This window comes from Trachemys scripta, chromosome 25 (assembly GCF_013100865.1).
Source record: "Trachemys scripta elegans isolate TJP31775 chromosome 25, CAS_Tse_1.0, whole genome shotgun sequence".
In the NCBI taxonomy this organism is placed as follows: Eukaryota; Metazoa; Chordata; order Testudines; family Emydidae; genus Trachemys; species Trachemys scripta.
In genome coordinates this window covers 3704574-3721680 of record NC_048322.1, presented here as the reverse complement: position 1 = coordinate 3721680, position 17107 = coordinate 3704574, and the positions used below count along the sequence as shown (strand labels likewise).

Below are 17107 nucleotides of genomic sequence, written 5' to 3'. Positions count from 1 at the left end.
TACGGCAGCAGATACTTTGAGAAAACTGCTGGGTTAAGCAGGGCTATTCCTAACTGACGTTGGCCCAAATTCTGCCTTACTTCATCTAGAGTGGGACATGTCTGTGTTGAGGAAAATTGACCACACGGTTGATTTTGGATCAGACAGCCTGAGGCTCCTTTATTGATCAATCAAACATGCATGCATGGGGGAGTCAGCTAAGGCAGCCGAACACCCACCCGACAGATAAAATACGAGAGCTTATATAGGATAAAACCACAATTAGTAATACATACTTTCTTATCAACATTATTGCCATATTTGGAATACAATATCCTTAAAGGGAATATAGCATAGCCAGCTTTCCTGTTATTCTTAGTTTGCCTTGTGCGGTTTCTTGCTCTGTCACCTGACATCTATTACTCATAGTCTGTTACAAAGGTTAATTCTACTTTTATAATTTCTACAGTTAGTTCTGCTTTTATGATTTCTGTCTACCCTTCTCCTTTTTACCTCCCCCCTTCCCTCCAGGTCACACATAGAGTTCACTTGACCCTACATACACTTCACTTGACCAAAGTTTAGGCCTTAGTCCATTTTTCTTCCACATCTGTATCGAAGGATTAGTTCACACCTGATTTCCCCAGAGACCTCGCGGGAGGTGTGGTAAGGTGGGGTAAGCTGGAATCTATGACAATAAAGTTAAAGGTAAGGGTGGAGGTCCTTCAGCTTTCAGATCAACAAGCCTGTTCTGTTCATTCCGTCTGGACCATCTGGCACTGGTCACTCTCAGGCGGCATACTGGGCTGGATGGCCCATTGGTTTGACCTGGTATGACCAGTCTTGTGTTCTTATGTAAGTCATCTAAGAGAGACTGACTACCAGGATCCCAGGACTGATCCCCTCTCGGGAATGAAGCACAACGTCGACAGGCTATGCAGCCTTCACTAGTCTCCTGTACCTGAAAAGCCTGCTAGCCCAACGTGCTGGGCCATCTATGCCATTACCTGGTTCCTCAACTGCAGCTACAGTTCCTACCCCATGTGACTCCAAAGCCGAAGAGCTGCAGAGATCCAACCCTTTGTAATCTTTGACATTTATTTTCCTTTTTCTATTTTTGTCTATTGTTTTTTTATGGACGTGGAGCCTTCCAGCCTTTCTATTCAATTGGGGTGTAACAGTGTGGCTCAGTAGGTGTGTGTGTGTGAACACCTTTGAAATCTACACAGGGAAGATGCTAAGAATAGTTCCCCAAATCTTAATAGCCTTAACACTCTGCCCTATGAAATGACTTCAGGCAGCTCCTTTCCCTATGGAAGCATTGCAAGGAATTGAGCTGTCAGATGTACATTGTTCAGGGAGAGCTGTTTGAACTTCTTTTCCTGCTGTCTCTCTAAAGTGTGTCTGTGTTTTGGGGCGAGAAAGTGAGGAGAAATATTAGCGACGCATTAGTGAAATCTAAAGAGAAAACTAATTGGCTGTGGGCTAAATGTAAGCAATAATTTGGTTTCGGTATTGAAATATTCAGCTGGCTAAATCTGGGATGCACTGCCTGGGTGAAAATCTCTGATTGGGGTTTTGGCATCACTAAAAATACACCTGCCTCCTTGGGTTGCTGGTTTAGGATTTATAAGGGCTGATTTTCTGCTGTATTCATCTGATGGTTTGATTAAATTGATGACTTGATTCCAACGCAATATCCTTGTTAACTCATCGATTTACTGATTTGCCCTGAACTTTCTCACTGTATTGTTTAACCCTTCGTTAGCTGAGTAGTATTTATAGTCATTTAGCCTTAGTGATGTGTATTCTTGGTTTTATTTGTTCATGTTAATAAAACATGTAACTGGGATATTGAGTCATTTCTTTTAACAAGCAGCAGGGGCTGGAGCTGTGGAGAATGTGAGCGGAGATCAGCCACTCCCCATCTGAGCCTTCTCAGAGTCATCTAAATTAACACTAATAAATTTGTTAGTCTCTAAGGTGCCACAAGTACTCCTGTTCTTCTTTTTGCGGATACAGACTAACACGGCTGCTACTCTGAAACCTGTAAATTAACACTGTTTCCCCCAAAGGGGAGCAATGGAGGGGGATCTATCTTAGCTCCAGCTGTGTCTGGGTGGGGAGGGAAAGCTCAGACCATCACAAGGGAAAATAAGCTCCCCTACCCAGGCTTTCAGGAATTCAGGAGGGGGATCAGTGTGTCCGAGTGAGGAGAGATCAGTGAGGTGGGGCTGATCTGAGTAGAGGTCCAGGCATCTTGCTCTGCAGTCACTGTCATGGCCATGCCCAATCCTTACCCCAGTCTGCTTTGGCCTCGCCAGGCCAAGACGGGGGTTGGCGCTCTGGTTGGAAGGGCTGTAAAAGGTAGTGAACAGCTTGTAGATTTCAGCCAGCAGGGTGTTGGCAGAGTAAATGTGTGTGTGTTAACGGGATGTTGCTGAAAGAGGACAGGATGAAGGTGGTGCTGACAACTGTAACTGCATCTCCTGCTTTTCAGAAGTCTGAGGTTTGCAGCTGTAGAGGTTCTGCAAGGGGCTGATATTGCACCAGACAATCTTAACTCTGCATTAAGGAAATGTTTTGCCCGTTAATTAATACTGCTCCCTGAGTACTAACTGGGCTGTGAGGCTGACCCCCGAGCTAAATGCTTAGAAAGAAAACAATGAAAATATTCACTGTCCATGGCTCATTTAAAACAACGTATGTCCCTCCTGTCTGCACTGGCAATGGTGAGAGGAAACCAAGCCAAGTGATTCATTCCCTCGGAAGAAGTTTAACCACTTCCATTCTCTGTATCTTCACTATAAGGGAAAGGAACAAGAAAAGCAAATTGAGTCCATAGGGAGAAAGTGGCAGATTTATTTTCTCTCCAAGGCCCTGAGAGCAAACCCTGTTCTCCACATGACCCTTTTCTTTATATTTAACTCCTGCCCATTTGGCTGGATTCCTGCTAGTAACAGCCCCTTGCTCTACTCCCTTCAGCGTCTCAATGTGGTTACGATTAGATGACTAATGTCCATCCTTTCCCCTTCAACCTGCCTCAGACAGAGATAAGAAAGTTCTCCCTCACCAGGTGCTCTAGCCATGTGTCTGTGTCCATCACCATCTGTCCTTCCACTGGCAATATTCTCAGATCACTGCACAGGGAAAAGAGCTGAGTGCCTGTAACCATGCCTCAGTGAGCCACAGCTGAGAGAGACAAATTCAGGACAAACTGCTGAGAAATGGGGCAGATACACCCCGAGGCTGGTGTCTAATCCCCCATAGGATATACCAAACCAGCAACAAAAGGAAACTTCTGCTTCACCACACCGGCTAACAAGAAGTCATAAAAGCAGTTTCCTTGGGCATTCCAGTCCTTGTATTACCTCCAAAAACACTAGACTTAGAAATGTGTGGTTCTTTAAAACCAATCTCTTCAAATAAGAGGTTCTTCTGATCCCACAGGACCAGGCACCCACCCAGGTCAATATATAACTTGGATATTTACCAAAAATCACATTGATGCCAATCCTTTAGTATCTAAATTCTAATGGTTTATTTATAAAAAGAAAGAAAGGTGAGAATTAAAAGTGGTTAAAGGAATCAAATACAATAATTGCAAAGTTCTTGGTTCAGGCTTATAGCAGTGATGGAATAAGCTGCTGGCTTGATAAGTCTTTGGCTGCTTCCAAATCACTGGAAGGTCCTCAGTCCCTTGGTTAGAGGCTCCCATCTACCAATGTGATATATGCCATCATGTGCCAGCAATGCCCCTCTGCCATGTACATTGGCCAAACCGGACAGTCTCTACGCAAAAGAATTAATGGACACAAATCTGACATCAGGAATCAAAATACTCAAAAACCAGTGGGAGAACACTTTAACCTGTCTGGTCATTCAGTGACAGACCTGCGGGTGGCTATATTACAACAGAAAAACTTCAAAAACAGACTCCAACGAGAGACTGCTGAGCTAGAATTGATATGCAAACTAGACACAATCAACTCCAGTTTGAATAAGGACTGGGAATGGCTGAGCCATTACAAACATTGATTCTATCTCCCCTTGTAAGTATGCTCACACTTCTTATCAAACTGTCTGTACTGGGCTATCTTGATTATCACTTCAAAAGTTTTTTTTTTCTCTTAATTAATTGGCCTCTCAGAGTTGGTAAGACAACTCCCACCTGTTTATGCTCTCTGTATGTGTGTATATATATCTCCTCAATATATGTTCCATTCTATATGCATCCGAAGAAGTGGGCTGTAGTCCATGAAAGCTTATGCTCTAATAAATTTGTGAGTCTCTAAGGTGCCACAAGTACTCCTGTTCTTCTTTTTCCAGAGGTTTGAGTAGGAAAGAGGCTGGAGCAGGATAGAAGCACAGTGGAGATATTTCTGGGGCCTCTTATAGCTTCTGGCATGTGGAGGGAAACCCATGTTTCAAAGTCCTCAGCACAACCAATGGAAAATCACAGGTGAAAGATGGGAGCTTGGAGTCACATGGGCAAGTCCCAGTCCATTCCTGATTTTGCTCAGTCATTGCAGGGTTGATACTTTGCAGGACACTTCAGATGGAACGTTCACAGAAAAGTCCGTTCAGTGTAGATGGGCATCTCCCATGGTCCATTGTGAGCTAAGTCACCTTTTGATGGGCCACTCACTGGCTAACTAACTTGTGGGTGTTACCTCAGGAGCAAACATATTTGAAATACAGGTATGGAGCCAATGCTCATAACTTCAAATACAAAAATGATACATGCATACAAATAGCATAATCATATTCAGCAAAACATAATCTTTTCATAGACTTTTTACATGCCACATTTTGTACAAGATTTGTTGCAAATATATAACAGTGGTTGCAATCATGATCTATATGGTCATATTTTAATCAGATAATGTCACCTGATTTTTGCATCTCCCTGTGAAAACACAACTGACGTGTGGCTTTCTACAGGGTGTCATGATGTTAACATTGGGGAATTCAATCTCTGTACTTGTGGGGGGTGTTGCTTCTTTACAGCTGACTCAAAGCTTCCAGCCTCGGGCTGCCCCTGCCTCACTGCCAGGCACACCGGGCTGTTAGCTGCACCCACTGTCCTTGCCAGGGGCCCTGCTGAACCCTGGGCGGCTGCACTGCAGTGCTGGGGTGACTCTGCAGGGGGAGAAGCTGCTCTGGAACAATGTAGAGCCGGTGCAGGAAGGAGCCGGGGTCACTAGTCACATTCTGAACTGCCCAATGTTCCACATTTGGGAATGGCCGAGAGCAATTCTAAGGGGAAGGCGAATGCAGAGCAATGATACTGGAGGTGCCCAGACCTCCAATGGGGGCGGTGTGGAAATTCATAACGGGAAGATCATTTGCGTCACTGACAAGATTTGTCTCTGTTCTTATTTCACCTTATGGTGTTATTTAGAGGAATCCGGACATAGTTTTTCTATATTAATTAAACACTTAATTTTATTTAACCAAGCCTAAAACTTAGTGTCACTTATTTTTTCTCTGTCCTAGCAAGAATGAATTGAATTTTGTGACATTCTGGAAAGTGCAGAGAGATTAAATGTGGGGAATTCAGTCTCTGTGTTTGTGAGCTGATGTTTTCCTCGCACAGGTCAGTGTCTGCATTGAAATACCAAGAGGGCTCTAAGGGCTGGTGGACGCTGGGCACTTAACTGGCAGAGCGACGTCCCTCAGGGTGTGAAAAATCCACCCCGCCAAACCAGTATAGTTAAGGTGACCTAAGACATGCTTAGATAGTGCTAAATAAAAGGAAGAATTGTTCTCTCAATGCAGCTATTACAGGGATGGGAAAACCCCTCCAGTCACTTTCTATTCCAAAGTGCTATAGCAGTGTCACAGCAGCGGTTTAAGTGTAGACAGAGTGAAACTAGATCTGGCTCCAGTTCGCACTGTGGATGCTCAGGCACTAAGACCACAGCAATAATAACAGTTTTATGCTTCTGTAGTTAGCAGGATTTGAACCTGCACAGGGAAACCCCAATGGATTTCTAGTCCATCACCTTAACCACTCGGCCACAACTACTTGATGTATGTTTGTTTTCTTACATGATGATTCTGTTCTCACTGAATTGTCACTTCAGATTGTTTGCTCAGACCAGCTTCCCCAGCACACTCATGGCTGCTCATCAGTGTAAGTGACTCCTTGGTGAACAGCGAGAATTCCTGCCCATTTCCCTTCCGGCTGGAGCAGGATGAGAGTGTGTTTGAGTTAACGACATTGCTGTAGATCGTTCTTCATTCCCCACTCTGACAATTCAGAAAGACCCTTTCCCATTCAACTCTCCAGCCCATCATCCCAATAGTAGGGGGCAGGATTTCTCTGGGGCACTGAAATATTTCAGGGGGTTGGTGCATGAACTCAGCCTTGCATTCCACCCTTGATGTTTCATGGACTAACAACAGCAGCACGAAGAAAGAGCCGAGCCAATATCTCCCAGTCAGGGATGCAGGTACCACGTCCCCTCTGTCTGACCATCACCATTGCAGGAGAGAAGGTTCACTGGAATCGAACGCCCTGGCTCAGACCAGAGACACAGGAAGATTTTGCTGTTCATGGATCTGTGCAGAGGAAATTGTCTCTCTGTGAAATTGAGGAGGGAAATGAAACGTCCACATGGTGGCCCAATGCCCTAGGGAATGTGGGTGAAAGACTCAGGCTGAGAAATGATTTAACAGGAGTTTGAATCAATTTATTGGCCTGATTAAAAACTATGTCTAAAAGGCAGCCATGTTGTTAGTACTTGTACCTGTGTAGGGACACCCCATTGGGTGTCAACTCCATTACCTTCACCAGGGGCAGTTGATTATTTTTATCAAGATCCAAATTTCTTGGTCAAGGTCTAGACCTCAGAGAAAACAATACACTGATGATAATAAGAAGTATATGAAAAGATTTTGCAGTCACTATGGGAATGACTATCATGTGTCGTGTTTCACTCTTTATATCTGGCACCACCACCTTTCCCTTTGGCCTTGTAGTTGACCAAGGGTAAAACTAAACATCTCCTCAGATACCAGGGAGTGTTTGTGTTCATTCCTGTGAACTACACAGGGGTTTGATGTTGCTGTTTTCGATCCTCCGGCTCTGCCAGGATAAGGAACAATTCACGCTGTCACCGAACTGAAGGAGGGAGATCATTTTTTGACAGGGAGAGGGAGCCTCCTCTTAAAGGTGTTTGTTTGGCTGGCAGCCCTGGTTCCCAGGTCTCTTCTGAGGGAGGAAAGTTTCTATGCAAAATACCAAAACTTTTAAGGGAGAGGAGGAAAAGGCGATGGGCACAGGATGGGGTCAGCATGAACTACAACATGGTTCTTTTATGTGGGATGACTCTGAACATTGACTGATCTTCACTTCCTTGTATTTGAAGAGATGTTTAGTTAGGGTTACCATATTTCATCAAGCAAAAAAGAGGATGGGGGAGCCCCGCCCCCATCCTGTCCTAGCCCCGCCCCCGTCCTGGCCTAGCTCCGCCCCTGCCATTACCACTCCCTCCCACTTCCCGCCCCCCTCAGAACCCCTAACCCTCCCCCTGCTCCTTGTCCCCTGACTGCCCCCTCCTGGGACCCCTGCCCCTAACTGCCCTCCAGAACCCCACCCCTACCTAAGCCTCCCTGTTCCTCGTCCCCTAACTGCCCCCTCCTGAGACCCCCTCCCTAACTGCCCCCCCAGGACCCTACCCCCTACCTGTACCATGACTGTCCAAAACCTTATCCACCCTCCCCCCCAGAAAGTCCCCCCTGAACTCCCGACCCCCCCGTTCCCAGTCTCTTGACTGCCCCCTCCAGAACCTCCCTGCCCCTTCTCTGACCCCCTGGCCCAATTACCCTGCTGCTCAGACCAGCGTGCCGGGGAGGAGGAGCAGCGGGAGGAGCTCCAGACTGCCAGTGCGAACTGCCAGCTGGTGATTTGCGAATACAGGGGGGTGGGGGAGGGAGTAAGTGATCTCAGCTGCAGGGGAGAGGAGGAGGGGCTCTCTCTGGCTGTCGGAGCCCCTTGTAAGTGGCACCATCCGGCTGGCTGCCCTGTCAGCAGCACGTGCTCTGCATGGGGGGGGAGTCCGGACATTTACAGATTCGCCCCGGATGCTATTTTTAACTCTAAAGCCAGACATGTCCGGGGGAATCCGGATGAATGGTAACCCTAGTTTAGTTTTGCACTTGGGAAACTACAAGGCTGAACCAATTATATCAGGGGTCTCAAACTCCCAGCCCACGGGCCATCTGTGGCCCGTGAGCCTCCCCAATGTGGCTTATGGGGCTCCCTTGGCCCCACCTGCCTCCCCTAGGCGCTCCCCCCCCCAGGGGCGCTGGCAACACAGCAGAGTTCAGCGCCGTCTGCCTGCTTGCTCCAGTGACTGCGAGCCCCTTCCTGCAGCCCTGGGACAGGGCAGGGTGGGGCGGGGCTGTGCCTCCGTGCGCTGCCCCTCCCCCGAGTGCCCCTGCGGCCAGTGAGATGCTGCGGGGGCGGTGCCTGAGGGCAGCAGCGTGCAGAGGCCCCCCGGCCCACCCTGCCTTGGAGCCCCAGGTAAGCGCCACACCCCCAAACTCCTTCCAGAGCCTGCCCCCACACCCCCTCCCCACATACCCCCTCCTGCCCCCAAACTCCCTCCAGAGCCTGCACCCCCTCCCCACACACCCCCAGCCCCCAAATTCCCTCCCAGAGTCTGCACCCCCTCCCCAAATACCCCCTCCTGCCCCCAAACTCCTTCCCAAAGCCTGCCCCCTCTCCCTCCGCTCCCCCCAGCCTCCAAACTTCATCCCAGAGACCAATCTGTCACCGCTTCTGCACTCAAACTTGCTCCCAGAACCTGCACCCGAATACCCTACCCCAGACCTCCTCCCTCACCCAAACTCCCTCCCAGAGCCTTAGGCAGGTGCAGGGCAGAGTTTTGGGGGGCGGGCTCTGGGCGGTATGAGTGACATTATTGGCCCACTGGGAGGATTGGAGGACTGGCGCTGGCCCTAAGGTAAATTGAGATTGAGACCCCTGCTGTAAGGGATTGGAGCAATGCTGGAGAGGCTGATGGGCACGGAGCTGGGGAGCCGTGTGTGCGCCAAGGAGAGTTGTTGTTGTGCTCTGGTGACACAGAGCCGGGGTGGGGAGTTTATACGCTGTGGTGTTTGTATAGAGATAAAGTTTACTAATCCCCAGCTTAAAAACTGTTCCTGCTCTGGTCTGTACATGGCCTTCTTTGTTCAGAGTATAGTTCCCTGATTAAATATTTCCCTGCATGGCAATGGGTTCCTAGTTCAATTCCAAGTGATTCCCTTTAAAAACTTTTTCAAATGAAAATCGATTTCCAGACTCATCTCCAGTGTGTTCAGGAGTTCGCTGAATCGGGGCGGGGGGGGGGGGGGAGCTTGAAATGAATTTAAACACTCAGCATTTTCCTGTGCAAATGTATAAAAACCGAGCAGAGCTGTCCAGCAGCTGAAATCAGTTCCAGTCCTCGGTGTCTCTAAGAGGGACACTCTGTATTTGAGGCATCTGGGATACCTCTGTGGTGATGATAGGTTAAAAAATACTGGATTCAATGAAAGATGAGACCATAGGAGGGGCAGGTGAACGGCAGCACCACACAGGGTCATAACACTCAGATATGGGGCTTCACTGTCACTACCCCTGTGAGAGAGAGAGAAGGTCTAAGGCCAGCTCCGCACAGGGGGGCAGGAGAGAGAGGGGCTCAGGTCAGCTCCACAAAGAGGGGGGTCAGGGCTTCAGCCCTGCAGCTTCTGCCACTAGGGTAGCTGGGGACCTCACTGCTCCATCTCCTGCTGGGGTCGGGGCTTCTCCTCCCCCTAAACTGCCACTGCACCCATCAGCCCTAGCCAGGCTCCCTTGGGTCACCTGATGGCTGCTGTAGCCGGAGTGGAGCCTGAACCCCCACAGGTGGAGGCCATGGCCACCAGCCCAAGAGGTGCGGGGCGGTTCCCAGTGAGCAGGGGCGGGAAGAAGCAGGGTGGGTTGGAGCAGGAGTGGAGGCAGCTTTCCTGACTCTGGGCCCGGCGCCAGGACTTTCCCCACCCTCGCACTGTTCCTTCTCCCGAGGCTCTGTCCCTGCACCGCCCCTTCTCCTGAGGCCCCATCCCTGCACCGCCCTTTTGCCCAATCTCCATCCCCACGTCGCCCCTTCTCCAGAGGCCTTTCCTCATTGAACTCACACCGCCCCTTCCCGCTAGTCCCCACCCCTTTCCCCATATCCCCGGGCCTCTCCCTGAGGCCCCACCTCTGCACTGCCCCTTCCCTCTAATCCCCACCCCTGCACCTCTCCTTTCCCTGAGGCCCCACCCCAACCTCAACCGTTCCCCAGAGGTCCTGCACTTGCACTACCTGTTCCCCCTAATCGCTGCCCTTTCCCCAAAGTCCCACCCTGCCCCTTCCTCCAAGGCACCGCCCTCGCATTGTCCCTTTCTCCGCATTCCCAGCCTCCCGAGACCCTGGCCCTGCACTGCCCCTCCCCCCTGGCCCCACCCTTGAGCTTCCCTTTCTATCCGATACCCTGCCCCTGCACCACCCCTACCCCCAATCCCCGCCCTCGCACCGCCCCTTTCCCGTAATCCCAGCCCCTGCACTGCCCCTCCCCTCTAATCCCTGCCCTCACACCGCCCCTTTCTTGAAGTCCTCCCCTCACACTGCCCCTTCCCCCGAGGCTCCGCCCCGCACCACTCGGCAACCCAGAAGCAGGGCAGATCCGGGACGCAGAAAGATACTTAAGAAAAAGCCTCCGGTCCCAGCCCCCCTGCCTTGCCACAGACTTCCCTTGCCTCAGTTCTCCCGTCCGGGAAATGGGGCTGGTGGTGCTTCCCCCCCTCGCACGAGCCTGGGAGGAGACCTACCCTGCAGATTAGGAAGATGTTCAGATATTGGGGTAATGGGGGAGGGGTGCAGGGGGAGTATATTAGCACTCTCGTTTGGTATCTGGAGTCTGTTTAGAAACAAAATATTTCCCAGAAGTCATTCCAAACCCAGTATTCAGCCATAACCTTGGGAAATATGTAACAGAGCAGTGTGGTTCTTTCCCGTGTAGCCAGCACCCAACCTGGCACCAGCCCCCAGCTGTGCCCCCTTCCGGCCACTGTGACCCCATCTCACCTCCTGACCCTGGCTGGGTGCCCAGGCCCCTCATAGCAGGGGGCTGTCCAGGAGAGTGCAGGGGGGTCTCCTTGCAGCCATGAGGGGGTGTCTGGTGGGTGCTGTCACCTCTGCCAGAGACCCCCAAGAAACCCACTAGCTTCCTCTGCATGGGAGGGAGGGGCTTCTACTTTGTGACTTGGGGGGGGGAGATTCTGTGATGTCACAGCCCGTGGAGGGAGAGGTTCAAATCACGAGTCTGAAGTGGAAGGGCAACCCCCAACCCCCACTCAGATTCTGCTAGGGGGCTGGGCTGGGATCTCTAGGGAGGGAGACACAGGAAAAAACAGCCACCACTATGGAACCCAGGAGTCCTGGCTCCCAGTTCCTTGCTCTCGCCTCCAGACCCCACTTAGCTCCAAGAGCCAGGGATAGAACCCAGGGGTCCTGGCGCCCAGCCCCCACCAGCTCTGACCACTAGACCCCCACTCCCCTTTTAGGCTCGCTGCCTCTTCTATCACCACCCCACCTGTCCATCCCTTTGCTGCAGGTTTTTGGGGTGTCACCTCTGCTCTGCACTCCCCCACTGCAGTCCAAGGCCTTCCCTCCCTCCAACCACATATCCTCTCCCCCCTCATGCTGGATCATCTGCTTGGCCCCCCACCCGTTCCCGGGGCGCACTGTGCGGCGTGGCTTGGGATTATGCAACGGCCCAGAACCAGGCAATGCAGAACGGAAACCACAGGCCCTGCCCAGCCCCACTGGAGCTGCCCTTCAGGTGCATCAGAGCCCAGTGCCCTGTACCTGCACCCTCCTGCCCCACAGGGGTGAGCTGCACCCCCCGCCACACTCTGCAGAGGGGAGAAGGGTCAGGCCAGCCAGCCCGTTTAGGATGGGGGAATCGCCACCTCTTTTTCTCCACAGCCACTGCCTATTAGCAGGATTCCTCCTCCTCCTTCTTCCTGTGCCTCAGTGCAACTAAATCTCCACACCTAGACAGCCGGTCCATCCGCTGCACCCCAATCCCCCATGCCTAACCCTCCTGCCAAAGTCCTGCACCTGGCTCCAGAGAATTAAGTCTCACATGTCTCTTGTGCACAGAGAGTCTTGGCCCCCCTCATTGGGTGACCTGAGTCTGAGAAACACAGTGTCTGTCTTCTCTAAAGTACCTGGAGAGATTTTTCTTGTGTGACCACGTCACCTAATGGATAAGGCATCTGACTTCGGATCAGGAGACTGAGGGTTCATGTCCCTCCGTGGTTGTCCTTGTACCATTGTGCTGAAAGTCCTGCTCCCTTCAGCACTGGAACCTCTTCTTGGCTGCTCAGGCCAATGTTCCGGCTTCACCCAGAGCCTCAGGAAGGAGTTGGGGGGTGGGTGTCACAAAGGCTGTGTTTCCTTCTCTCATTAGGGAGCAGAATGAATCCCTCTTCTCCAGCCAGCTGGGCTCCCACCTTCCCCCTCTCCCACACGTTCATCAGAAAAAACAACGACTTCTGAGTGACGCCCAGTGCTTGGGGCCTAGACACCAGAAGTGACAGCCGGATCCCACCCTGGGCCAGGACCGTTTGTGTTAAAAGGCCCCATCGTTGCAGTGGATGCATTCCAAGGGTATTAGTTGGCTCAGTCTGGTGACCTAATGGATGTGGCCACACCACCCCATCCCAGGGCAGTCCCGCCTGAGAACCAGGATCCATGGAGCGACATTTCCCCCCGCCCCGACAGATGGGCTCTGCGGATGCTGGTGGAGGGCAGCAGCAGGGAAGTTTGCACTAGTGCTGCTTGGGCTGTATCTGCACCAAGGATAAATGGAGGGGGTCACGCAGCCTGTGCCTGACACTCCACAGTGCTACATTCACGCCGAGCACAAGTCAAATACTGCAGCAAGGGGGGTGAGTTCCCCATGAATTCCCATGTGAGCACACAGTGCCCCTGTCCTCCACACACACACACTGCCACTGTCCTCCACACTGCACACACAGGCCTGGTCTACACTATGACTTTAATTCGGATTTATCAGCTTTAATTCGAATTTACCCTGCAACCGTCCACACAACGACGCTATTTATTTCGATGTAAAGGGCCCTTTAAATCGATTTCTGTACTACACCCCGACGAGCGGAGTAGCGCCAAAATCGATTTTAACATTTCGAATTAGGGATAGTGTGGCCGCAATTCGATGGTATTGGCCTACGGGAGCTATCCCACAGTGCATCATTGTGACCGCTCTGGACAGCAATCTAAACTCGGATGCACTGGCCAGGTAGACAGGAAAAGCCCTGCGAACATTTGAATTTCATTTCCTGTTTGCCCAGCGTGGAGAGCACAGGTGACCACAGATAGCTCATCAGCACAGGTAACCATGCAGGCTGATAATCGAAAAAGAGCACCAGCATGGACCGTACGGGAGGTACTGGATCTGATCGCTGTATGGGGAGAGGATTCAGTGCTTGCAGAACTTCGTTCTAAAAGACGAAATGCCAAAACTTTTGAAAAAATCTCCAAGGGCATGATGGAGAGAGGCCACAATAGGGACTCAGACCAGTGCCGCGTGAAAGTCAAGGAGCTCAGACAAGCCTGTCAAAAAACAAAGGAGGCAAATGGTCGCTCCGGGTCAGAGCCGCGGACATGCCGCTTCTACGCCGAGCTGCATACAATTCTAGGGGGGGCCGCCACCACTACCCCACCTGTGATCGTGGATTCCGGGTCGGGGATAGTCTCATCAGCAACACCTGAGGATTCTGCCGATGGGGGAGAGGAGGAGGAGGAGGATGAGCTTGCAGAGAGCACACAGCACTCCGTTCTCCCCAACAGCCAGGATCTTTTTCTCAACCTGACTGAAGTACTCTCCCAACCCTCCCAAGCCAGTACCCAAGACCCTGACCCCATGGAAGGGACCTCAGGTGAGTTTACCTTTTAAAATATAAAACTTGTTTTAAAAGCAAACGTTTTTTAATGATTACTTTGCCCTGAGGACTTGGGATGCATTCGCGGTCAGTTCAGCTACTGGAAAAGTCTGTTAACGTGTCTGGGGATGGAGCGGAAATCCTCCAGGGACATCTCCATGAAGCTCTCCTGGAGGTACTCCAAAAGCCTTGCCACAAGGTTTCTGGGCAGTACATCCTTATTCCGTCCTCCATGGTAGGACACTTGACCACGCCATGCTTGCAGCAAGTAATCTGGTATCATTGCCTGACAAAGCCTGGCAGCGTATGGTCCCGGTGTTTGCTGGCATTCAAGCAACATCCGTTCTTTATCTTGTTGTGTAATCCTCAGGAGAGTGATATCACTCATGGTAACCTGGTTGAAATACGGGAACTTAATTAAGGGGGCAGAGGTGGCCATTCCTACGGGCTGTTTGCCTGTGGCGGAAAATAAATCCTTCCCTGCAGTTAGTCAAGCGCAGATGGGAAATTGGCCCTGAGCTTTTCGCGTTTGGCTAGCAGGGATCTTCCCTGTTACCAGCCACGCGGTGGGGGGAGGGGTACCGTGATCATCCCAGAGAATTTATGGCGGGAGGGTGGGGTGGGGTGGTTAGTTTGTTTTCTGCTGCTGCTGAATGTTAACAGAAAAACCGCAGCACTCTACAGGCTATGCTTGGTATGTGGGAAAGGAGGGCGCAGAAGCTGTAAGACAATGGCTTACCATGGCTGCATGCAAGCCGAATTCTGTTGCCCGGACCTGTGATCTCTAGCAGCAAAGCCACAGGCACTCAGCATTAAGAGGCAAAATGCGACCTTGCACAGAAATGACATGTGCCATGTAATGTGAATGGTGTTGGTCACCGTGAAAGAGTATAAGCATTGTTCTGCAAAATGTATCTTTTTAAACAATTCTCTCTTTTTTCCCCTCCCTACAGCAGCTGCAAATTCCTCAAGCCTCCCTCCTCCATCCCGAAGGCTATCACAGATAAGGCGTCGTAAGAAGAGAACGCGAGACGAGATGTTTTCTGAAATTATGAAATCCAGCCGCAGTGACAGAGCTCATCTGAATGAGTGGAAGGAAACGGTTTCAAAGTATAGGAAAAAAGCCAGTGAACGTGAGGACAGGAGGGACCAACTTGAGGACAGGAGGGACCAACGTGAGGAGAGGAGAGACGCTCGAGATGAGATGTGGAAGCAGGAAGATCAGAGGAGGCAGGATGCAATGCTGGGGCTGCTGCGTGAGCAAACAGACATGCTCCGGCGTCTGGTGGAGCTTCAGGAACGGCTGCAGGAAAACAGACTGCCGCTACAGCCCCTGTTCCACCCTCCCCCCTCCCCATGTTCCGTATCCTCCTCACCCAGACGTGTAAGAACACGGGGGGGGAGGCTCTGTACACCTTCCCATTCCACCCCAGTAGACAGCCCAAGCAAAAACCTGTCATTTTTTTAACCTTTTTTTAGTGGCCTTTTCCTTCCCACCGATCCTCCTCCCAAATCCCACCCGGGTTCCCTCCCTCTTTTTCTTATCTATTAATAAAGAATAAATGATTTTTAAATTATAGTGACTTTATTTGGTTTGAAAGAAAGCTGGGGGAAGGGGGAGGGTGGGTTCCTTATAGAAAATGAGTCAATAAAGGGGGCGGGTTTTCATGCAGGAGAAACAAACAGATATTTCACACTGTAGCCTGGCCAGTCATGAAACTGGTTTTCAAAGCTTCCTGGTGTGCTCTTCTAATCGCCCTGGTGTCTGGCTGTGCGTAATCAGCAGCCAAGCGATTTGCCTCAGCCTCCCACCCCGCCATAAAGGTCTCCCCCTTACTTTCACAGAGATTGTGGAGCACGCAGCAAGCAGAAATAACAATGGGGAGATTTCTTTGGCTGAGGTCAGAGCGAGTCAATAATGATCGCCAGCAACCTTTTAAATGGCCAAATGCACATTCGACCATCATTCTGCACTTGCTTAGCCTGTAGTTAAACAGCTCCTGACTCCTGTCCAGGCTGCCTGTGTATGGCTTCATGAGCCATGGCATTAAGGGGTAGGCTGGGTCCCCAAGAATAACTATTGGCATTTCAACATCCCCAACGGTTATTTTCTGGTCCGGAAAGTAAGTCCCTTGCTGCAGCCCTTTAAACAGAGTAGTGTTCCTGAAGACGCGAGCGTCATGAACCCTTCCCGTCCAGCCCACGTTGATGTTCGTGAAACGTCCCTTGTGATCCACAAGTGCTTGCAGCACCATTGAAAAGTACCCCTTGCAGTGTATGTACTCAGTGGCTTGCTGCTCCGGTGCCAAGATAGGGATATGGGTTCCATCTATCGCCCCACCACAGTTAGGGAATCCCATTGCAGCAAAACCATCCACTATGGCCTGCACATTTCCCAGAGTCACTAACTTTCGTAGCAGCACCTGAGTGATTGCTTTGGCTACTTGCATCACAGCAGCCCCCACAGTAGATTTGCCCACTCCAAATTGACTCCCGACTGACCGGTAGCTGTCTGGCGTTGCAAGCTTCCACAGGGCTATCGCCACGCGCTTCTCAACTGTGAGGGCTGCTCTCATCTTGGTATTCTGGCGTTTCAGGGCAGGGGACAGCAAGTCACAAAGTTCCATGAAAGTGCCCTTACGCATGCGAAAGTTCCGCAGCCACTGGGAATCATCCCACACTTGCAACATTATGCGGTCCCACCAGTCTGTGCTTGTTTCCCTTGCCCAGAATCGGCGTTCCATGGATAGAATCTGCCCCATTAACAACATGATCTCCAAAGCACCGGGGCCCGTGGTTTCACAGAATTCTGTATCCGTGTCCGTGTCCATGTCCATGTCCATGTCCATGTCCTCATCATGCTTGTCGCTGTGCTGCCGCCGCCACTGCCACCGCCTCCTCGCCTCGTTTTTCTGGTCCTGGCTCAGCATAAACTCCACGAGAACGCGCGAGGTGTTTACAATGTTCATGACTGCTGTTTTGAGCTGAGCGGGCTCCATGCTTGCCGTGGTATGGTGTCTGCAGTGTTCACCCACCCAGGAAAAAAGGCGCGAAATGGTTGTCTGCCGTCCGTTGCAGGGAGGGAGGGAGGGAGGAGGTGAGGCTGTACCCAGAACCACCTGCGATGATGTTTTTTGTCCCA

At 51.0% G+C, this 17107-nt stretch overlaps 2 protein-coding genes and 1 non-coding gene across 4 annotated transcripts in view; 1 reads left to right on the top strand and 2 right to left on the bottom strand.

The window, feature by feature from the left end:
* The window catches only part of LOC117870001 (zinc finger protein OZF-like), an 876360-nt gene that overhangs the window by 539662 nt on the left and 319591 nt on the right, over window positions 1–17107 (top strand). The gene's annotated exons all lie outside the window — the stretch shown is intronic.
* The window catches only part of LOC117870043 (zinc finger protein OZF-like), a 191604-nt gene that overhangs the window by 21811 nt on the left and 152686 nt on the right, over window positions 1–17107 (bottom strand). The gene's annotated exons all lie outside the window — the stretch shown is intronic.
* Window positions 5929–6010, bottom strand: TRNAS-AGA. The gene has a single exon. It is a non-coding gene; the product is annotated as a tRNA-Ser (tRNA).